Source organism: Piliocolobus tephrosceles, chromosome 10, assembly GCF_002776525.5.
Source record: "Piliocolobus tephrosceles isolate RC106 chromosome 10, ASM277652v3, whole genome shotgun sequence".
In the NCBI taxonomy this organism is placed as follows: Eukaryota; Metazoa; Chordata; class Mammalia; order Primates; family Cercopithecidae; genus Piliocolobus; species Piliocolobus tephrosceles.
In genome coordinates, this window is record NC_045443.1 from 64865082 (window position 1) to 64883422 (window position 18341).

The 18341-nt window shown below is 40.1% G+C and overlaps 1 long non-coding RNA gene across 2 annotated transcripts in view; it reads left to right on the forward strand.

Annotated features, from left to right (window-relative positions):
- LOC111551228 overlaps nt 1-18341 on the forward strand; it is a 162694-nt gene that overhangs the window by 100139 nt on the left and 44214 nt on the right. For both annotated transcript variants that reach the window (XR_002734298.1, XR_002734299.2), the window contains one exon: nt 13384-13424. This is a non-coding gene — a long non-coding RNA (uncharacterized LOC111551228). The remainder of the gene's footprint in view (nt 1-13383; nt 13425-18341) is intronic.

The window sequence follows — 18341 nt, forward strand, 5'->3', positions numbered from 1 at the left end:
TGATGCCACTTCCTCCCAAGTACATCCTTCCTTTTCAATCCCTACAAGTTGCCACTCTGCATTCTGGAAGGCTGAATATAGGAAGAAAAAATAGCAAACATGGAAACCCTTTCAAGGAATGATTTGAGTATATTTATTTTTTGATTTGTTTTCCAAAGACTTTCAGATTAGGAGTTATGCATATTTTAGTCTTAGGTGGGTAAGGTGTAGCATTTAAGAATCATCTCTGCGTTTCTAGAACAAGAGTAGACATAAGAGAGAGGCGAGAAACAACATCCTAGTCAGGATAGACTAGGTTATGCTGTGGTAACAAAGTCTCTCGAATCTCAGCAGTTTGCTAGAACAAAGGTCTATATTTTATCCAAGCTATAGATTCGTCATGGGTCAGTTGAACTCACTTCCACGTTGCCTTCCTGCTGGGACCTAGGCTAATGGAGCAGCATCTATTGGAAACATTCGTGGTGTTGTTACAGAGGAAAAAAAAGCATGGAAAACCACTCACTGGCTCTTAACACTTCTGGTCATAAGTGACATGTGTCCTTCCTGCTTGAATTCCATTGACCAACATAAGCTATATGGCCACACCTGAGTTCAACAGGATATGTTTTATCCTCTTGCAGGAGAACTACCACAGAGAAGGCCTCTGGAATATTTGGCAAGATCATAATAATCCAATCTACTACCCCCAAGGTTACAAAATATTTAGCATGTGATAAAGATACATTTCAAATTATTGAAAGAAAGGATAACACAAGTGGTCCTGGGGAAATTGGGGGTTTGGAAAAATGAAATAAAATGAGGTTGTTATTGCATGTCATGCTTAAAAATAGAATGGATTCAAGCTAAAAAATAAGAAGAAATATGGATCAGTAACTTACAATATTGGGTGCCAAATGCTTCTTTATGTCTAAAACCAAAGGTGGAAACTATAAAGGCCAAGACTAGTTAGAGCTTATTATAGAAAAATAAAATCCTTTAGTAGGTAAAAAAAAAAAAAAAAAAAAAAAAAAAACCATAAACAGAACTAAAAGCCAACAACAAAAGGAATAAAAATATTTCCAATTTAAATAGCAAACAGACAAAGCTTTTACTGATAGAGGAGTTCTTACTCATCAGGAAGATAAAGAGGTTGAGTTGAATAGGTTTTGCTTTTTGGATCAGATTTCCTTTTAACCATGCAGAGTCCAGGTGAGTGACCTTCTCTCACTTTGATTCATTTGATGCATTTGGCTTCATTCTCTCATTTTGGTGAAGATCCTCTGCTTCACCCTGGGTTCAGGCTGCATTTTGCAGGCTTCCCACATGACATCCTACGTGGTTAGAATCAAGAGACCATTATCTCAGCCCCTATCCTGCTTAGGTGAGGTTGGATTTCTACAGGCTTCTGTAGGAGCAGGCCAAGGACTTCCAAAATCTAATCTCATCTACCCACATCTCACCACCTTCTCCATTGCCACCATCATCCCCCTTGAGCCATTGCGGTCCCTTCCAAACAGCTTTTCTATTCCTGTTCCTGCTTCCCAGAATGCAACCTCTTTATAGCAGTAAATTAACTCCTATCTTAAAACTCCGGCTTAAAACTCTCTAGTGACTTTCAGGTGCGCCTAGAATAAAATTGGACCTTTATTTTGATTTACAAGGTCCTGTGTGAGCAGGCCCCTCCTAACTCTGACTCGTAGCACGCTCCACACACTCTTCAGGCTGCAGCCCTGCGGACCTTCTCCCCCTTGCATCAAATGCAACATGCTGGTTTCTGCCTCTCGGCCACTGGCCTTTCTCTCCTGAGTCCCCTCTGCCCAGGAGGCTCCTCCCTGCATCCTTACATGGCTGGCTCTATTCTCACATTTCCACACTTAGAATCCTTCTCTGACCATGCAATTTGAGCACCAGCCCCTACCCCCATCACTCTTGAGCTCCTTGTACTATTTTGCATTGTTTATAGCAGTTACTGCGTATTCAGTATTATTTGTTTGTAGTTTGTTGTCATTCTCCTCCTATTAGATGGAAAACTTTGTGAGAACAGGACCTTGTCCATCCCCATTTTCACCACTGCATTTCCAGTTCCTGGGACATAGAAGGTGCTCAATTCATGGAACGGATTCATTCATTAGAGGATAGCATCTGTTTAACAAATTTTCTTTTGCTATTCTTATTGACAGCACAACTTTGATGGATTATTGTGCTATACAACCTCCTCCCTGGCAGGGAGAGAGGGGGCATGGGGAGAATGAGGCAGAAAAGTATATCTTTGCTGGAGCCAGAAACTGATGCTTCTGTTTATTGTCTTATGGTATCAGCCTCTAAAAAAGATGTTTTATAGGGCATGATACTGTATCTCCAACAAGAATGCAAGCTCTATTTTACAGATGCCTGAGACACAAAGGGCCCTGGTCACTTTTCCAAGGTGTCATGTTTTCTTTGGCTCAAGCTCATACCCAGAAACCTGGATAAAATTCTGTACTGGAGAACCTGGGAGTTGTCAAAACTCCCTAACTTGTAAGCAAACTGACCACAACACATTAGAAGGAAGCCTTTCAGAAAAACTAAACATCTAATAGATAAACTCCAATAAGCTAAAATTCCACAATCTCACACCATCCCAAATAAGGTATCTGTTTAGCATAATGAGAAAAATATGGAATATGTGTCCAAATAACCTAGATTTGAATCATAGTTTTACCACCAAGAAAAGCTGGGTGAATAGAAAAAATCATTTCAGGCCAGGCATAGTGGCTCACGCCTGTAATCCCAGCACTTTAGGAGGCCGAGACGGGTGGATCATGAGGTCAGGAGATCAAGACCATCCTGGCTAACGCAGTGAAACCCCATCTCCACTAAAAATACAAAACATTAACCAGGTGTGGTGGCACGTACCCATCGTCCCAGCTACTCAGGAGGCTGAGGCAGGAGAATCACTTGAACCCAGGAGGCAGAGGTTGCAGTGAGCCAAGATCGTGCCACTGCACTCCAGCCTGGGCAATGGAGCGAGACTCCATCTCAAAAAGAAAAATTTGTTTTCCCAATCATCATAAAACTGTATTGTTGTTAGGATTACAAAACGAGGTCTGCAAAATTGCTGAATGTGGCATTGGGCATATAGCTGGCAGTCAATAAGGGATAGCTGGATCTGAATAAATGTCCAGGCAAGTTGCCATATGAGGAAAGACTTCTCTGCCTTGAGGTACTATGTCATTCTAAAGGCAGACCAAATGTATGGATGTTTAGGTACTATCAAGTCGGAGGTGCTGTATTTTTTTCTTTTCAAATTATTTGATGTTATAGGGGAAAAAAATCAGAACAACTTGGACATTTTTAGACTTGTTTTACAGTTAAGCATTAACTCTGTGTAGAGGAGAGAGCTCTGTATCATTTTTGATGCTTGGAGTTTCAACAGGTATTAATGGTCCCTGTCCTTCCTCTTCCCGTGATTGATGCCTTGGCTACCATGGCCAGCTATCTCCGATCTTCTGCTGGATCAGCTGCCTATCGCCTTGTGCCTTCTCACTGTGGGTACTTTTGATAGTATTGGGCAGATGAGGTGGTGAGTCTTAAAGTCCCACTGTGGCTGGGATCAGAATGATCAGAATGTTTCTAAGGGAGTCCCAACTCTGCCACTGAGACGTGTGAGCAGAGCCCATGTTTCTTTTGCATTTATCCTCTCTGTTTTCATTCAGTGCCTCTGCAGATCCTAATGTCCTAGGGCGTGGTGTGGATGGTCCTCAGAGAATGGCTCTGAGTAACCTCATCTCTGATGCCAGACAGCAGTCACGGGGGATGTCTGAATCCTGATCTCTGCCTCCCCTCCAGACATTGCCTGAGCACACCCTTTGTCAGGGGAGAAGTCCCTATTTCCTGGTCTAGGAGGGTGTTGCCAAAACCTTCGGTTTGATTCTTCAGGCAATAGATGAAATTTGTCACCTCAATCAATGCAATGCTTGGTGACAAGCACAGCATCAAGAGTTTTATCCTGATATAAGTGAAACTCTATATACATTTTAGGTATCTTTGAGCCTTTCTTCATTGAACTTTAATGGAATTAGAAGTACTCCTGCCCTTTTCAAAAAATAGTTATTCTTAATAAGAACATATGAACACGTGCTTACTATTCTTAATAACTATTTTTTGAAAAGGGACAGGAGCATTGCAAACAGGAAAGAAAATAAAGGGATAGCAGAGAAACAGAAATTTTGCATGGCAGTTTTTGAAAAGTAAAGGAGATATAGTAGGAGAAAAAACTCGAAGACTTACAAAGACAATTCCTGCAGAAGGCAGGAGACCAGCGGGGAGGCTGCTATGATAATACAGGAAAGAGACAGGAGAGCAGGGTGGCAGCAGCAGTGGCAATGATGAGCAGTGGTAAGATCTGAAATCCAACAGCATTGTTAACAGATTGGACATGAGTTGTGATAAAAACAGGTGCCAAGGATGACTCAAACAATTTTGGCCTATGCAACTGAAAGGATGGGATTGCCATTTCCTGAGATAGGAAGGTGGAGCAGGATAGTGGGGACAAGGGAGCTTAAAGAGTTGGGTTTTGTAGGTGTTCAGTTTGCGTTTGAGATGCCCACTTAATAGAAATCTGAGTAGAAGTGTTGAGAAGGCAGTCACATATATGAAAATATATATATCATTCATATGCAGTTTGAGAGAAAAAGCCAGCCTTAAGGTATATATTTCAGAACCACAGCATAGCATATAGATGGTGTTTAAACATTATCTATCTATCTATCTATCTATCTATCTATCTATCTATCTATCTATCTATCTATCTATCTATCTAATCTATCTAGAGGGAGAGAGATTACTTTAAGAAATCCTGGGTGTCTAGACTGGACAACTGGAGGGATAGTGGCTGCACACCTCTGTTTACCTTTCATCTCGTTTTTCAGAGTGTGTTCTGTTGTGTTTGGTTTTAATGTTCGAAGAATTTTGTTTTAGTATTCCAAGTGGCCCTACACCCATCATTTAGTGTATGTTATGTTATGAATGTGTTAGCTCTGAACACCATTCCCAGGACCATTCTCTGGTTGGGGTAAATAGGGTAGAGGTTGAGCCAAGGGTCAGTAGTACTTTGGCTAGCATTCCGCAGCATTTTAAAAGCAGTGCTATTAACATATAGTTCACATACCATGTAATTCACTCAAAGTGAATTACATTTTTTGTATATTCATAGACTGTGCAAACATTCCCACAGTCAATTTTAGAACACTTCCATCATCTTCAAAAGAAACCCAATGGCCTTTAGCTATCACTCCCTAGCCCCTACCCTGCCCTCAGCCATAGGCACCCATTAGTCTACTCTCTGCCTTATGGAGTTTCCTGTTCTGGACATTTTATAGAAAGGGAATTATGCGACATGTGGTCCTTTGTGACTGTTTCTTTCACCTGCATGTTTTCACGTTCTTTCATGTCAGAGCAGGTATTATTACTTCAACCATTTCTTATAGCTGAATATTCCAATGTATGGATATACCCCATTTTATTGATCCAGTCATCACATGGTGGACATTTGGGTTGTCCACCTTTTGGCTCTGTATGGTAATGCTGCTATTAACGTGGTGTACGAGTTTTTGTGTGGACATATCCCCCAGTATGTTTAGGATCTACCTGAAACCCCTGACCATGTCAGGTGCAAAATAAGCAGAAGGGTGTTGGATGTGGTCCAATAACCTCACATTTACCTTGTGAAGGGAAGGAGTTTCAGTTCAGCATAGGAAGCACAAACTCTTGTTTGTTTTACCAGAAAGACATTCTTTGTTTCGCTCCTACTCTGTACCCACCATTTTCTCCCAGATGCTAAGAAAGAGGAAGAAGACAGAGCAAAATTTAAGAACCTACGTAATTTACCCTTCGCTAATATTCAACCTAAACCTCCCTCTAACCACTGAACCCTTCACTCACTCCCATTTATACCCTCCATATCGTATTAATGTTCCCCTTTCCCCTGGATGCTTATGAGTATTTCAGATAAGTGTAACTGATCACCTCCTCTTTCTGCTTCCTCCTCCCCTGCTAGAGACTTGGCCACCTACCAATCACAGCAGAGCACTTTAATTCCTTCAGCACATGCTCAAGGGGTCCCCTGTGTGTGCAGCTCCAGGTGTAACTTGGCTGCCAAAGCAAAAAGAGCACAGCTGCTTCTCGGCTTTCCAGGTCATCGGGAGGGGGCTAATGACAAGTGGGCCTCTAAGATACCCTCTGGGAGTCTACCCTTGGTAACCTTTGGGGAGTCACGCAAGCAGCTTGACTTAGGCCATCCCATGTGTCCTAATAACACTGTCTCATGTGAATTAAATAGCTTATTTTAAAAAATTCTCTCTCACTAAATTGTCATCTTCTTGTGGGCAAGGACTGTGTCTTATTCATCCTTGCAGCCTCAACACTGTGCCTGGCATCCACGGACAATGCATTTTGCTTAGTTGAACAGAATGTTCAAGACCCTCAAGAAAGGGAGAAGAGAAATTACATTTACAAAGCACCTACTGTGTGCCAATCACTATAGTAGTCCACTTTATGTTTTATTAAACTCAATCCTTAGAGCTAGAGTCAGCTGCAAGGGAAGATGATAACCACTATTTTACTGATGAAGAAGCTAGACTTCCTCCCTCAGAGGTTGAGGAGTGTGCTAGAGGTCACACAACCACGAAATGGCAACAATAAATTCAAACCTGGTGACTCCAAAGCCTACTCTCTCCACATCATGACACAGCCTCCAAATCTGGTTGTAAGAAAGCATCAGACAGCAGGCATCCATTCCTTCATGCTTTCTTCAGTTCACGTAGATAAGTACTGAGTGTTAATTATGCATTACATACTGTGCTAAGTTCTGAAGCACAAAAATAAATAAGACATGGCTCAGCCTAGGAAGGGAGATAAGTGAAAACAATCATTATATCAGAATGTCAGATATGGCACTGTGAAGGATCTGATAGGAGAACCACCAACCTCAGCTTCTGGGCCACAAGAAATGCCATCAATAATTATGCCAGGAGAATGTCTCTAGGGACCTACAGGAGTCAGCCAGTGAGTCAGAGGATGGACTTAGAGGGATGGACTTAGATCCTCGTTGGTATCATGGGGACAATGATACTCTCTACCCCATAGGAATTTTGTGGGGATTAAATGAGTTAATTCAAGAGCACAAAATAGTGCCTGACACACAATATGTTCTCAGTATATTGTAGCAGCTGTTATTATTTATCTTAGATGAGCCAATAATTTGATGAAAAGTATCATAGAACTGTTCAGAATAAAGCAGAGATGAGAACATGGCTGCAGAGTGCACTTGCCCAGAATCCTGAATCCTGAATCCTCCTGACTTGCTGACTGTCTGACTTGAGCTGTTTAACTATTCTGGCCTCTGGTTTCTCCTCTGTACCTTCTCAGGGTTGTAAGGATTGAGATAAAACAGGTCATATGCTTAGATCAGCACTTGGCAAACAATAAATACTGTCAGCTTCTGAGCTGTTGCAAGGTGCCGTGGAAGCACTGAGAAGGGTTACATGAACTAGACTGTCAGGGAAATCTTCCCCCAGGAGCCAAAGCTTGCCTGGGTATGGAAAGTGCCACAAGGCGAGCCAAAGCTTACCTGGGTGTGGAAAGTTAACAGGTAGGCTATCCAGTCCTGAGGAGCAAGGACAGTAGCCTGGTCAGAATGACACTGTTAAAACTCAGAAATGTGGTGTGGCTTAGTGAGTCCTGAGAACTGGAAGCAGCTGAAAGATGTTGGAAAATAGAGGGTGACGGCCACGGTGTCAGCAGGTCTGGAGAATGGGGGTGCATATTGCAGAGTAAGCAAAAGAGTTGGAACTCTATGCTGGAAACTGCCTGGCTCTGTATCATGCATCTGAAAGGGATGCTCTCAACTTCTTTCTTAGTGGGAATTCCCCAGAATATTACTAGTCTTCTGTTGTTTGCCAACACATGCCATCCATTTTGAGTTACACCATTGTTTTTTTCCCCTATTTCTAAGTCTCTGAGATGGGGGCACATCTTCCAGTTGATGCTGGTACAATTCCTGCCCACCTGGACTGAAGGTGAGGTCTTCCAGGGAGGGTTTGCCTTTGCTTTGCCCAGTCATCAAGGACACTATCTTAAGTTCTCTGGTTAGGGGTTTTGGAGTTACACTGGCAGTGTCAATTCCAACAACAAAGCTGCATGAACAGCTTGTAGTTCAAATTCTCCAGGCAGATTTGCTCCTTCCCCATCAGCAACATTCAGACATACAAACAAGTTTTCTTGCTGTCTCTTTTTTGTAAATTGTGTTCATTTCTCATTTAAACTTGCACTGAAAAATAGCTGCTTCATATCCCAGCTTTATATAGGGCTTCCTATTAGACTACCCATTTGGAGCATATTTTTTCTTTCTTATTAGTTACTTTTGTGTCATAATCAATAGCACCTCAGGTTCAGTGGAAAACAGTAGTTAATTTCATCAATGGATGGTCTCCTTAATACCTCTTGATTTCCAAAAGGAAAGTTAATGCTGAGGTGATGTTTATTTAGTGTGTGCGAATCTATCTTTTACCCATGCGATACAGGATGTTGTCCTAAACACAGAAGTCATTCTATGTATTCCAGACATAAAGCATTTAGCACAGAATTGAGAGTTTTCATGGAAGAGCTGAGGATGCAGAGGTAAGGGCAGCTGCTTGCTGGAGACCAGGGTTGATGATGATGGTGATCTTAGCCAGGACACCAGAGCAGGATGCTCTCAAATGCTTGTGGAAATGGCTGCAATTCTCAAGAATCTTAGAGACACTTCATCAACTACCTCAATCTGCTGAGCCGAAGCAGGTGGTTCTTAGAGTTCTTTGGGAACCACTGGGAATCTCCCTTCTGCTTCCACATCTGTCTGCAACCACCTCTGGAAAATAATAACGGTTTCTGCGCCATTTCTGCATTCCAAATCTCCAGTGAGTTTCTTTCAGTGGCAAACTCTAACCTGGATCCACGCTGGGAAGAAAATTCACAAAATCTGGTTGCCAGATTTAGAGTGGCAGCAGTGCTGAGTTGACAACGGATCAACCAACACACAGGGGAACCAATGCCTTTTTCCAAGAGCAGTTTATTACTATATATATATAGTAATAAATAAATATATATATATATTTAAAGACTACTGGTGAAGAGGAACAGTGGGCATGTGACTTTTAAAGACTCCACCAACTACATTTCTCCCATTTCAATATTTGACTCTTCTACCATCAATGATAGTTAATAGGGACCCACTGGGTCTGAATTAATGCTAATGCATTATAAAATTCATCTGCATATGTCCAAAAAGCAAAATTCTGAGATTCTCCAAGATGTATTAAAGTCTCTGATCTTTGGGCTTAGTCCCCAGCTGGCATGTGAGGGGTTGCGTGAGGAGGTGGGAGAGGGGACAGAGAAGGGTGCTGACACTGGGACCTCACATGGCCCCTGAGTGACCAACAGGCAAATGCCAGTAGTGTCTCAGCATCTCCCTTCAATCAGCATTCATAAAGCAACCTCTATGTCGACAGGTTCATGTTAGTCTCTTAAAAGATAGAGGAAAGACGTGACCACATGACCTTGACTTTCTGGGAATTCATAATTGACTTGGGCAGATATATGAAGCAGCCCTGTCTCCATCTCCTGTCTCTCTTTCGAGGAGGATGCGCCTGGAAATCTGGGCCAGCCACAGAACCCTGTTTGTGCTGCGGATGCTGTGTGGAGAGGTTTTGCAATGCCTGAGGGAGGCTGGCACACCAGGGATGGAGAGACAGTCAGCTGGAGCCCAGTGAGAGCTGGCAAGTTTCTCCTGCCCCAAGCAGGAAACTCTGTACTATTTAGAAGTGTCACAGCAACCCCTGAAAATGTTAATCAGATTGCACACACAACAAAGAAGGAGGGAGGGGGAATATGACTGATCAGAAACACCTTATTTTTTTTTTTTTTTGGACATGTATAATAGTTTACTGTTGTAATTCCTTTATACCATGTGTTAGACAACTTAGCTAATATGTTAATTGATTTATACAATTCCTTTCCATTTTCAAATGGAATCTTAATAAGACAGCTGTAAATGTCCTATTCGAAAAGCAGCTGGTCCCTGCCATGTTCAGGCATCAATATATTTCACATCATTTTAAGACCATAGAGGTAATCTGTACTAAGCCACTCTTATTATTTCTATTTGGTATTTATTTTAGTCAGCTGGGTTTTTTTTGACAATTACATTTAATTTGGATATTTATGAATAGGAGTTCAAAGAAACAAACTCTGCTACTTTTCTGCCTCCCTACCTGTTTTCTTAGGCACTTGTACAAATAAATAACCAAATTACTCCTATAGGAGGAGTTCGGCAAGCTACATCCTTTGGGTCAAATCTGGTTTGCTACCTGCTTTGTAAATAAAGTCTTATTTACAAATAAGACTTCATTTGTAAATGAAGTCTTATTTACAAATAAGACTTCATTTGTAAATGAAGTCTTATTTACAAGCCATGCTTATTCATAAGCCATGCTTGTTCATTTGCATATTGTCGATAACTACTTGCATGCTGAGTTGTGCAGTTAGGAGAGAGACTTGCATGGCCTACAAAGCTTAAATATATTCACTATGTAACTGTTTCAAGAAAAAAGAAAAGCTCTCCAGACACTGTTGTTTAAGAATATAATTTCTTAGTGTAATAACTCAACTCCATTTCAAAACAAGTTTCCCTTTTAAAGGTTACTTTCCTAATCCCTCACTCTTTCTTGGCAAAAAGCATCTTTTGACATTGATTTTGACCAGACTTGGGTTCTAATCCCAAACTTTCACAGACATCTAACAACAGCCAAACAGAATTAAAAATAAATTTTATGCATAGACTCCACAATGCTGCTTCCTCCAATGCATGCAAGGTATTGAGAACTAAGCATGTTGAATTTTAGCAGAAATTCACAAGGAGGGGAATCAGAGCAGTTCTAAACCAAAATCATGGTAGCAACACCACATGTGAATCTCATGCACATCACCTAGTCAGGGCAGTGAGAATGCATTTCACAATAGGGAACAAAGCTCCAAGTTATAATTAAGCTAATTGATCATTTCAAATGTTTAGTCTTCTCTGCTTGATAAAAGCAATAATGGGAGAACTTATCAAGCAGATGTGTAAGTTAATCATAAACTTCTTCCGGCTTCCCATTTCCCAAGGACCAAGTGTATCTTTGTCTTTGAGTACAGCAGGCCTGTGTGATTCCAGTCTGCAGTCCTATTGTGCAGCTCTCTACTGAGAACACAAGAGCATATAATGCCCTTCTGCTCAAAGGTCAGCTCAGTGCTGTCTCGTAGACAATAGCACCAAAATGTATTTTGTTCACGCATGGTAGATGGATGATTTCCCCACATGTACTGGGCTCTCCTGTTTCTCTGACCCCATTTTCCACCTCTCTGACTCTGGCCCCCTGCTTGCTACTTTCTTCCTAAATATCAACTTGGTTCCCTAACCTCCCTCAGGTATCTACTTAAATGTCCCCTTAACACAGAAGCCTTCCTTGATTGCAGTTTCTAACAGAGAACCCTGGCCCTTTACAGGCAAAAGGCTTTTCCAACCCCTACTGTTTAGGAACATAACCTCTCCAACACTCTCTATTCTCTTTAAATGCCTTTTTATATTTTTCATAGCATGTATTGCCATCTGGCATGTTATATGCTTATTCATTTGTTTTGTGCTGCTTGTTTCCTCCATTGAGGGCAGACACTTTGATACTTAGATTTATTGACTGATGAATAACCGGCTTCCAGATCATCTACCTGGCAAATAGTAGGTATTTGGTAAAAGTTTTTGAATGGATAAATGTGCGTTTCTGTATGTAGTAAAGTTTGCTTTTCATTTAGAAGGGGGGAAAAAAGAGGTATCTTGTCTTAATGCTTATTAAGCCTTCCATTTTATTAATGGCAGTGCAATGAGCTAATTGAGAAAACATATGTTATTCACAAACAAACCTGAGTTCAAGTCTTTACTCTGCCATTTAACAACTACGTCTGTAACTTAACCTTGCCAACCCTCAATTTCTTAACCTGTAAAATAAGTATACTAGTACTTATTTCACAGATTTGTTGGGATTATATGAGATGATAAATATAAAGTATTTACTGTGACATATAATTTGTATTTTAAAACATCTGCTGGGCGTGGTGGCTCACGCCTGTAATGCCAGCACTTTGGGAGGCCAAGGTGGGAGGATTGCTTGACTTCAGGAGTTTGAGACCAGCCCGGGCAAGATGGTAAGACCCCATCTCTACAAAAAATTTAAAAAATTAGCCAGGCATGGGCAGGGCGCAGTGGCTCACATCTGTAATCCCAGCACTTTAGGAGGCCAAGGTGGGAGGAACACAAGGTCAGGAGTTCGAGACCAGCCAGCCCAATATGGTGAAACCCCATCTCTACTAAAAATACAAAAAAATTACCTGGGCGTGGTGGCGGGCGCCTGTAGTCCCAGCTACTCAGGAGGCTGAGGCAGGAGGATGGCATGTACCTGGGAGGTGGAGCTTGCAGTGAGCTGAGATGGTGCCACTGCACTCCAGCCTGGGCGACAGAGCCAGACTCTGTCTCAAACAAAACAAAATAAAACAAAACAAAAAAACACAAAAAAACAGAAAAAAAAAAATTAGCCAGGCATGGTGGTCTGTGCCTGTAGTGTCAGCTACTCAGGTGGCTGAGGTGGGAGGATCACTTGAGCTTGGCAGATAGAGGATGCAGTGAGCTGTGTTTGCACCACTGCACTCCATTCTGGGCAACAGAGCGAGACCCTGTCTCAAAGAACAAACAAAAACAGAAACAAAAACACATTGTGACTAATGCCTGTAATCCCAGCACTTTGGTAGTCTGAGGAAGGTGGATTGCTTGAACTCTGGAGCTCTGTAGCAGGGCAGCATGGCAAACCCGTCTCTACAAAAAAATACAAAAATTATCCAGGTGTGGTGGTACTTGCCTGTGGTTCCAGGTACTTGGGGGACTGAGGTGGGAGAATTACCTGAACCTGGGAGACGGAGGTTGCAGTGAGCTGAGATCATGCCACTGCATTCCAGTCTGGGTGACAGAGGGAGACCCCCCTCTCAAAAAACAATAATTCAATATTCAATTATTATTCAATATTCAATAATGCACACATTTCAGTTTAAGTTGACTGTCACCTGATTCCTGAATCTGCACTGATATTAGATAACGAACTGCTAAAACAGAACCTTTACTGTGATTTCAGGAAAAATGCTTAACATGATTATATGACAGATTGAAAGTGAAGTTATTAAAGGACAGAAGAAAACTGAAAATGAGTTCAGTTGAGGGGTCATGTGTTTGGTATTTTTGCTCTATATAAACCTTTCAAAATGTATTTAGTCAAATTGATCTGTCTTTTCCTTTATGACTTTTAGGTTTTGTACCATAGGAAAAAGGCTTTCCCTACTCAAAGATCGTAAGTACGTTAATACAGTATTTTCTTCTAAAATTGTTATGGCTATTTTTTTACATTTAAATTTTAGATATGTCTAGAATTTATTTTCTTATATGATTGTTTTGAAATAGCTCTCCATGTATCCATAATGAAATAATTCACTGTCCCAGTACTGCAGTGTTGATAATTTATACTATCATTAATACTCTTAAATAGCTAGTAGAGTTAATCTTTTTCTTTTAGGGTTTTTCAGAAATTTCATGATTTTTCTCAGATGTTAATTTCAGTTGTAAACAAGCCTTTTGATAGTTTGTTCACTATCATACAAAGTTTATCAAAAATTTTCTTATCATTACAATATTGAATCTTTCTATGAACAAGATAACTACTTCTTTTTATTTGGCTACTTTTATGCCCTTTGGTCAAATTTTAAAGTTCTAAAGAAAAATATATATGTTAAGTTTGTTCTTAGATATTTTATAATGTTTTCAGATATTATTATAAATGAGCCATTGTCTTCCATTACATTTTTATAACTCGCTATTATTTGACATAGAAAAACTTTAAAAAAATTGTTTTAATGTTTTTCTTTTCTATTATTATACTTTGAGTTCTGGGGTACATGTGCAGAACGTGCAGGTTTGTTACATAGGTATACATGCGCCATGGTGGTTTGCTGCACCCATCAACCTGTCATCTACATTAGGTATTTCTCCTAATGCTATCTCTCGCCTAGCCCCCCACCCCCCAGTAGGCCCTGGTGTGTGGTGTTCCCCTCCCTCTGTCCATGTGTTCTCATTGTTCACCTTCCACCTATGAGTGAGAACATACAGTGTTTGGTTTTCTGTTCTTGTTTTAGTTTGCTGAGAATGATGGTTTCCAGCTTCATCCATGTCCCTGCAAAGGACATGAACTCATCCTTTTTATGGTTGCATAGTATTCCATGGTATATACGTGCCACATTTTCTTTATCCAGTCTATCATTGATGGACATTTGGGTTGGTTCCAAGTCTTTGCTATCGTGAACAGTGCCACAATAAACATATGTGTGCATGTGTCTTTACAGTAGAATGATTTATAATCCTTTGGGTATATACCCAGTAATGGGATTGCTGGGTCAAATGGTATTTCTGGTTCTAGATACTTGAGGAATCACCACACTGTCTTCCACAATGGTTGAACTAATTTACACTCCCACCAACAGTGTAAAAGCTTTCCTATTTCTCTATATCCTCTCCAGCATCTGTTGTTTCTTGACTTTTTAATGATAGCCATTCTAACTGGCATGAGATGGTATCTCATTCCAGTTTTGATTTGCATTTCTCTGATGACCAGTGATGATGAGCTTTTTTTCATATGGTTGTTGGCTGCATAAATGTCTTCTTTTGAGAAGTGTCTGTTCATATCCTTTGCCCACTTTTTGATGAGGTTGCTTTTTCTTGTAAATTTAAGTTCTTTGTAGATTCTGGATATTAGCCTTTTGTCAGATGAATAGATTGCAAAAATTTTCTCCCATTCTGTAGGTTGCCTGTTCACTCTGATGATAGTTTCTTTTGCTGTGCAGAAGCTCTTTAGTTTAATTAGATCCCATTTGCCAATTTTGGCTTTTGTTGCCATTGCTTTTGGTGTTTTAGTCATGAAGTCTTTGACCATGCCTATGTCCTGAATGGTATTACCTAGGTTTTCTTCTAGGGTTTTTATAGTTTTAGGTCTTACATTTAAGTCTTTAATCTGTCTTGAGTTAATTTTTGTATAAAGTGTAAGGAAGGGGTCCAGTTTCAGTTTTCTGCGTATGGCTAGTCAGTTTTCTCAGCACCATTTATTCAATAGAGAATCCTTTCCCCGTTGCTTGTTTTTGTCAGGTTTGTCAAAGATCAGATGGTTGTAGATGTGTGGTGTTATTTCTGAGGCCTCTGTTCTGTCCCATTGGTCTATATATTTGTTTTGGTAACGGTACCGTGCTGTTTTGGTTACTGTAGCCTTGTAGTGTAGTTTGAAGTCAGGTAGCATGATGCCTCCAGCTTTGTTCTTTTGGCTTAGGATTGTCTTGGCTATGAGGGCTCTTTTTTGGTTCCATATGAAATTTAAAGTAGATTTTTCCAATTCAGTGGAGAAAGTCAATGGTAGCTCGATGGGGAGGGCATTGAATCTGTAAATTACTTAGGGCAGTATGGCCATTTTCATGATATTGATTATTCCTATCCATGAACATGGAATGTTTTTCCATTTATTTGTGTCCTCTATTATTTCCTTGAGCAGTGGTTTTGTAGTTCTCCTTGAAGAGGTCCTTCACATCCCTTGTAAGTTGTATTCCTAGGTATTTTATTCTTTTTGTAGCAATTGTGAATGGGAGTTCTCTCATGATTTGGCTCTCTGTCTGTTATTGGTATATAGGAATGCTTGTGATTTTTCACATTGATTTTGTATCCTGAGACTTTGCTGAAGTTGCTAATCAGCTTGAGGAGATTTGGGGCTGAGACGATGGGATTTTCTAAATATACAATCATGTCATCTGCAAACAAAGAAAATCTGACTTCCTCTTTTCCTATCTGAATACCTTTATTTCTTTCTCTTGCCTGATTGCCCTGGCCAGAACTTCCAATACTATGTTGAATAGGAGTGGTGAGAGAGAATATCCTTGTCTTGTGCTGGTTTTTAAAGGGAATGCTTCCCGTTTTTGCCCATACAGTATGATATTGGCTGTGGGTTTGTCATAGTTGTTATTATTTTGAGATGCATTTCATCAGTATCTAGTTGATTGAAAGTTTTTAGCATGAAATGCTGTTGAATTTTGTCAAAGGTCTTTTCTGCATCTATTGAGAAAATCATGTGGTTTTTGACATTAGTTCTATTTATGTGATGGATTACGTTTGTTGATGTGCATATGTTGAACCAGCCTTGCATCCCAGGGATGAAGCTGACTTGATCGTGGTGGATAAGCTTTTTGATGTGCTGCTGGATTCAGTTTGCCAGTATTTTATTGAGGATTTTCACATCGATGTCCATCAGGGATACTGGCCTGAAATTTTCTTTTATGTTGTTGTCGTGTCTCTGCCAGGTTTTGGTATCAGGATGATGCTGGCCTCATAAAATGAGTTAGGAAGGATTCCCCTTTTTTCTATTGTTTGAAATAGTTTCAGAAGGAATGGTACCAGTTCTTCTTTGTACCTCTGGTAGAATTTGGCTGTGAATCTGTCTGGTCCTGGACTTTTTTCTGTTGGTAAGCTATTAATTACTGCCTCAATTTCAGAACTTGTTATTGGTCCATTCAGAGATTTGACTTCTCCCTGGTTTAGACTTGGGAGGGTGTATATGTACATTAATTTATCCATTTCTTCTAAATTTTCTAGTTTATTTGCATAGAGGTGTTTCTCTGATGGTAGTTTGTATTTCTGTGGGATCAATACTGATGTCCCCTTTATCAGTTTTTACTCTGTCTATTTGATTCTTCTCTCTTTTGTTCTTTATTAGTCTGGCTAGTGGTCTATCTATTTTGTTGATCTTTTCAAAAAACAAGCTCCTGGATTCACTGATTTTTTGAAGGGTTTTTCATATCTCTATCTCCTTCAGTTCTGCTCTGATCTTAATTATTTCTTGTCTTCTGCTAGCTTTTGAATTTGTTTGCTTTTGCTTCTCTAGTTCTTTTCATTGTGATGTTAGGGTGTTGATTTTAGATCTTCGTGATTTCTCTTGTGTTTAGTGTTATAAATTTAGGCATTTAGTGTTATAAATTTCTCTCTAAACACTGCTTTAAATGTGTCTCAGAGATTCTGGTACATTGTATCTTTGTTCTCATTGGTTTCAAAGAACATCTTTAGTTCTGTCTTCATTTTGTTATTTACCCAGTAAGTCATTCAGGAGCAGGTTGTTCAGTTTCCATGTAGTTGTGTGATTTTGAGTGACTTTCTTAATCCTGAGGTCTAACTTGATTGCACTGTGATCTGAGAGACTGTTTGTTATGATTTTCATTCTTTTGCATTTGCTCAGGAGTGTTTTACTTCCAATTATGTGGTCAATTTTAGAATAAATGCAATGTGGTTCTGAGAATAATGTATATTCTATTGATTTGGGGTGGGGAGTTCTGTAGATGTCTGTTAGGCCCACTTGATCCAGAGCTGAGTTCAAGTCCTGGATATCCTTTTTAATGTTCTGTCTCATTGATCTGTCTAATATTGACACTGGAGTGTTAAAGTCTCCCACTATTATTGTGTGGGAATCTAAGTTTCTTTGTAGGTCTCTAAGAACTTGCTTTATGCATCTGGGTGCTCCTGTATTGGGTGCATATATATTCAGGATAGTTAGCTCTTCTTGTTGCATTGATCCCTTTACCATTAAGTAATGCCTTTCTTTGTCTTTTTTGATCTTTGTTGGTATAAAGTCTGTTTTATCAGAGGCTAGGATTGCAATCCCTGCTTTTTTGTTTGTTTGTTTTCCATTTGCTTGGTAAATATTCCTCCATCCCTTTATTTTGAGGCTATGTGTGTCTTTGCAAGTGAGATGGGTCTCCTGAACACAGTACACTGATGGGTCTTGATTCTTTATCCAATTTGCCAGTCTGTGTCTTTTAACTGGGGCATTTAGCCTGTTTACATTTAAGGTTAATATGGTTATGTGTGAATTTGATCCTGTCATTATGATGCTAGCTGGTTGTTTTGCCCATTACTTGATGTAGTTTCTTCATAGTGTCGATGGTCTTTACAATTTGGTATGTTTTTGCAGTGGCTGGTACCGGTTGTTCCTTTTCATGTTTAGTGCTTCCTTCAGGAGCTCTTGTAAGGCAGGGCAGGTGGTGACAAAAATCTCTCAGCATTTGCTTGTCTGTAAAGGATTTTATTTTTCCTTTGCTTATGAAGCTTAGTTTGGCTGAATATGAAATTCTGGGTTGAAAATTATTTTCTTTATGAATGTTGAATATTGGCCCCCACTCTCTTCTGGCTT